The following is a 6,006-nucleotide window of genomic DNA, read 5'->3' on the forward strand; positions in this document are numbered from 1 at the left end:
AATTCTTCACTATTGGATCTTTCTGAGGAATCCCTTGATTTTACCTGAGTCCTAGCTTCTCAGGAGGCTGAGATCTGAGGATCATGATTTGAAGCCAGCCTAGGCAGAAAAGTCTATGAGACTCTTATCTCCAATATACCACTTAGAAAAGGATGGAGGTTGGTGCTGTGGCTCAAGTGATAGAGCACTAGCCTTGAGCACAAAGGCTCAGGGACAGCACCCAGACCCTGAGTTTAAGCCCAGAACCAGAAAAAAAACAAACCAAAAATCCTGGCTATGTGCCAGCCGGAGGCTACCACTTTTCCCTACCAGATGCAGTCATCTGTGTTCCATGAGAATTTTTCTTAATCTCCCCTTCCCACCAAAAAAAATTAAGTGTAGATGTTTACTCTCACTCTTTATAAAACTAAACTGAAATGTTCTGGACCATGTGGTCAGTGTTCTGTTCCAATTACTGATGTGCATAGGCATATGGCCTGAAACCACTCCATGGAAGAGAAAGGGGACCTACTACAATGTAAAAAGTAAGGTGAAAAGTGACAAATGCCACATTTTGGATGTGAGATATCTTGTCTACAAGCAGACCCTTTGACTAGGAAGAGATTCTAAGTTAGGGCCTGAAAAACCCAGCTCCTCTTGATCCCATGGTTAAATAAGTGAATGACATTCCGGAGATGGGACCCAAAACAGAAGCCTCAAACACCATCAGCTCCCTGCCATGAAAGTTTGCAGGTAGCAGCTATCTGACTTCCTGTCAGCAACTAGAGAATAAGAATTGAAGCAGAGGATTTAATTAGGCAGAGGATTTAATTAGCGTCCATTTGTTATTCCAACCAACTTGGAGATAGGTCCCTTTACTAAACTGGATCTCAGACTTGTTTTGTTTTTTAGTGCTGGGGGTGGAATCCAGGGTGTTATACATGGAAGACAGGTGCTCCACTACTACCCCACCCTCTAGCCCTAGTTTGGACCTTTGTGGCACATTCAGGAGGTCGTTTGTGGTCTTAGGACCATTGTTACCCAAAACCCACTGGTTCATTTAACACAACCAAAATGTCATAGTAAATCTTTAGTAAAAAAAAAAAAATGGTCAGGGCTTTATCTTAAAAATTAAACTATAACTTTAAGACAATGAGAAGTTTGTCATGTTTAACAAAACTGAAACTGAGTGTTGATTGAGGAAAGTCTCAATTTTTCAATAAAACTGTCTCATATTACAGTAACCTAGAAACCTGATGCAAATGAGCCTCAATTTTGGCAGAAGAAAAAAGGGAGGAAGGGAGGAAAAGAAGGAAGAAAGGAGAAAGAGAGGGAGCAAACAAGGAAGGAAGGAAGGAAGGAAAGAAGGAAGGAAGGATTTCTCAATGTCTTAAAATTTTAATTATTTAAAGGAACTTTCAAATGGTCTTTCTTGTTTTTCACTTGCAAATTTTTCTAACTCTAAAACTCTTTGTAATCAGAGATTTTGCAGCTGATTCTCTGACATGACTCATTTCTTCTATGCAGAGGCACTTTTTAAAATTTGCAGTTTCATTTCCCATTTGAATCAAATCCTATTTGAATTGCACCTGAAGGGGCTGGGCATGACTTCACCTCCTCCCGCAGCTCAATGCTCAGCTATTTGTATCCAGAATTCAAAGGTGGCAGGTACAAGGGCTTGGCAGATAGGCAGCCCTGCTTACCTAGAGCACTGCTCCTTGGGGAACCCACCATGCCTAAGAAGGAGGGGTTTGTCAGAAGCCTGATGGGAAACAGTCAGGAGGAGCTCAGATCACAGCGATGGGCATTGGCTAAGCACCTCTGTGTCCTCTGGTGGCCCCTCAAGAAGGTGGGAGGTTGATTTACCCCTTCCCCCCGAAGTTTTTTGATTCTGACAAATCTTATACGTGTACACCAGGAAGTTGTGTTGTACTGGTAAGAAGTTGCCTCTAAGGAATACTCTGGTGTTACCCTCAAGAACATGTGGACATTCCTGACATGCTGCCTTCTCCATGGTCCTAACTTGAATCAAAACTATCAGGTAGTCCAGGAGCAGATAGCACAAGCCTGTAATCCTAGCTGCTCAGGAGACTGGGCCCTGAGGATCACAGTTGAAGCCAGCCCCATCAGAAAAGTTCATGAGACTCTTAGCTCCAATTAGCCAGAAAAAAAAGCCAGAAGTAGAGGTATGGCTCAAGTGGTAGAGCATCACCACTTGAAAGAGCATGAGACCCTGAGTTCAAAACCCAGTACAGGCACACACATGTACACACACACACACACACACACACACACACACACACACACACATGTCAGGTAACACCAACACCCAAATGCTCAAAAAAATAAAACAACTAATCATCACCATGTAGCCATCTTGTTGGCCATCCTTGGAACTCTTGCCTTGTGCAGCCTCCTCTCATGTTCCCCATGACCTCAGGAGATGGCCTCCTTATCATTCTACAGTGAGATATTGCAGCTGCTTTGAGTCAGCTCCTTTGTCATTGTGGCTCTGAAGAACTCTCCCTTAGTGAGCCCAGGCTTGTCCTTATGCAGGCTCTGATGGAGGTGATGGGTCAGATTTGAGGCCTGCAATTGTGTTGAAGCCAGACATAAGGGACAGCCCCAGGCTGCTAGCACAGCCTGGAAAAATGGATAGGCTGCTCTCAACCGCTCTGTCATCACAAAGTGACTGCTCAGGTGGCTCCTGGATTCCACTTTGAAGCCAAACGTCTGTCCAGAAGATAGGTTGCAAAGGACAAGAATAACTAGGTGTTATTAATTCATAGAAGAGCCAGCACTGCAAGCTCATGCCTGTAATCCTACTCAGGATGCTGAGATCTGAGGATCACAGTTTGAAGCCAAGATGGAAAGGAAAGTCCATAAGGCTCCAATTGACCAGAAAAAAAAAAAAACAAAAAACAAAAAACCAGAAATGAAACTGTAACTCAAGTGGTAGACTGCCAGCCTTGAACAAAAAAGCTAAGGGAGCCAGGTGTCGGTGGCTCACGCCTATAATCCTAGCTACTCAGGAGGCTGAGATCTGAGGGTCACAGTTCAAAGCCAGCCTGGGCAGGAAAGTCCGTGAGACTCTTATCTCCAATAAATCACCAGAAAACTGGAAGTGGCGCAGTGGTTCAAATGGTAGAACACTTGCCTTGAGATGAAGAGCTCTGAAAAGCTGAGGGACAGCACTCAGGCTCAGAGTTCAAGCCCCACAGCCGACAAAAATAAATAAATAAAAATAAAACATGTTTAAAAAGCTAAGAGACAGGACCTAGGTCTGAGTTCAAGCCTCAGTACAAGTGTACAAAATAAGTAAAACTCGAACAAAATGCTAAATCCTCCGATGAGCCTGAGAAAGGATTTTAAAGCAGCTGGTGTCTATAATACAAACAGAAGTTTGAGCTCTATGGAACAAATCAAGGCAGAGTCAGCCATTCACTGCTGAACAACTTATGGTCCCAGCTGAGAAAAGCCCCCCCCCACCCCCAACCTTATATGAGGGATCACTGGAGCCACCAAGCCCAGAGGTTGCTGCTCAGATCACCTCCTCCTCTATTAGCACATAGACACATGTGAACACTCAGTGCCAAGCCAGATGCCAGGAGAGCACAAGTCAGTGCACTGTAAACAGGACTGCATGAGTGATCAGACAGTTCCATCCAACCTGTCTTTATGCAGGTCTGCCCTCCAGCCTCTCAGGAAGTGAAAGTGAGGAAACTTGGTTGACAGATACCAGTTAGCAGGGGCCCTGGGGGGGAGAGCTAGGCATTGGGGTGGCTGTCAGGAGTGTTCCAGCATGACAGACTGACTGACTTGAGCCAATCCTCCCCCTCATGCTATCCATTTCCCTTGGGAGTGGCACTATGGGGGCGATGAACAGGTGTAGCAACTGTGCAGGGAAGAGGACCACCATGTGACCCATGGGCACATGGCAGCTGTGGTTCAAATCCAACCAAATCCAACATTTGAAGCTCTCATCTGAGAACTCACTGCCATGGCCATGTGCTTTGTAGGGGGTTCTGGGGGTACCTAGGGCAAGATAGCCTGGGAGGAATCTTCATCACATAAAGTCCACCTGCCCCAGAGGCCATCCTGCCCCAGAGCCATCAGAACTGCTGTTGAGAGAAAACATACTTCATAGAAATTGAGCTTCAGTAACAGCCTAGAACTGGAGTCTCTCATCAGAACCCACGGGTGGCAGGCCTGGTTTGCAAAGCCACCCAAATGGAGGGTTGAAGGCCTCCCAATGGTGACCTAAAAGAGGCAGCAAAAGCTTCATGCTGCCAGCCGTGGGTTGGAGCGAGCCAGTCTTTGCGGCCCACACAAGGACCTGTTGTTTCTGGAATCAATTGAGGCTAGTATGGGGTCACAATGGAGCCTTTCAGGGAGACAAAGCGCCTCTGGCCCAGCTGAGTGTCCCTGCACACGTGGGCATCTGCCCAGCACATTAAAAATAACGTGATTTGGAAAAACAGATTTAAAGCAATTTTTCCCACTCTGAATGATCCAGGGGTCTTTGTTCTGTCTCTACCATGCCCAGCAATAGCGGCTACTAAAAGCTGGACACTAGAGGCCGATGCTGTTGCTAGCTGGATGGCAACACACAGGGAGCCGAGCTGTAGGACCTATGCCAGTAGCACATATTCTGGGAGAGACTTGAGGCTTGAGAGAGAGACAGAGAGAGAGAGAGAGAGAGAGAGAAGCCAGATCCAGCACTGATAGAGACACTTTTCCTCTTCACTGAATCATCAGGGCCACCCTGTTCAGTCCTATGTTAGCTTTCCATCACTATGACAATCAACCTAACAAGAGTAAAAGATTGTTTTGATTCACAGGGTTAGATGTTTCAAAGTGTGGTCATTTGGTCCTGTTGCCTTGGGCCTCTGGCAGCAATGTACAGGTTATCCTGGGAGTGTGTAGAAGAGATCTGTTTACCTCATGGCAGCCAGGAAGCAAAGAACAAGACAGGAAGAAGCCAGTGTTCCAGGATCCACTTCATGACCTAACTCCCTTCCACAATGTACTTCCTAAGGATTCCCCTGCCTCTCCAAAATTCACAGGATAGTGGCCAAATTTCATATCAATGGCCTTCGGGATACATTCATAACTCAAACTATAGCATGTCTGTACCAATTAGATGAGGAATCCAAGACAGAGTATTTAAGTGATTTTCCCAGGACCACACAGCAGTTCCAATGGTATGCCATACCCTTGTCTCACCCCAAAAAGGTCCCTGTGTTTCTGGGAGCAAGGAACACAAACAGGTCACACTCACAATTCTGACTTCACCAATACTGAAGGCTGTATCTGCACACAAGGAGTACCAGGGATACCCAGCCAGAAGCCCAATCTGCCCAGGAGATATGTCTCAGATGAGGGAGACTTGGCCTAGTAAGGGAGTCAAGAAGGGTCTCTGAGGACAGTCTCTGTGACCCAGGTTTATGTCAGGGTTAGAGGGTGTCTTGGAAGCTTCTGAGGTCCTGGGATCCTAAAGATAGAGCTATAGCTTGGTTCTCACCTGGTAAGCCAACCATGAATGCTACCTACTAGACATTGTCCAGCTGAGAGATACAGAGGGCGTTGGGGTGGTGGCAGAGGCAGAAGGTTGACTGGATTTGGAGGTAGGACAGGCTTGACAGGACTTCAAAAACTGAGAGCCAGAGGAAGGTGGTCCCTCTCTGCTAGTTTCCTTGTCTGCAGAGTGAGAACATTAATTCTACTTCACAGGTTATTGAGAGGACTTGAGAACTTGGTTCAGTAACAGCCCTAGACCAAGAAAGACTCAGGAAGTCCCAGCTGCAGTTACCATGATGGGAATGATAGAAAGAAGAGTCTAGAATAATCCCAAAGTTTCTAGCCTGCGCAAGTAATAGTTACTTGGCTTATATTTGCCCATTCACCATGGTCCTGGCATCCTGTCCTAACTTTTGCTTTTCCCTACTGAATGAAATTAAGTCAACCCTGACATCATCAAAATGAGCCCCACATAGTGAACCAAACTCCAGTCCTATGGGAAGTAGA

Source organism: Dipodomys spectabilis, unplaced genomic scaffold, assembly GCF_019054845.1.
Source record: "Dipodomys spectabilis isolate Male_0828 unplaced genomic scaffold, ASM1905484v1 ptg000187l, whole genome shotgun sequence".
In the NCBI taxonomy this organism is placed as follows: Eukaryota; Metazoa; Chordata; class Mammalia; order Rodentia; family Heteromyidae; genus Dipodomys; species Dipodomys spectabilis.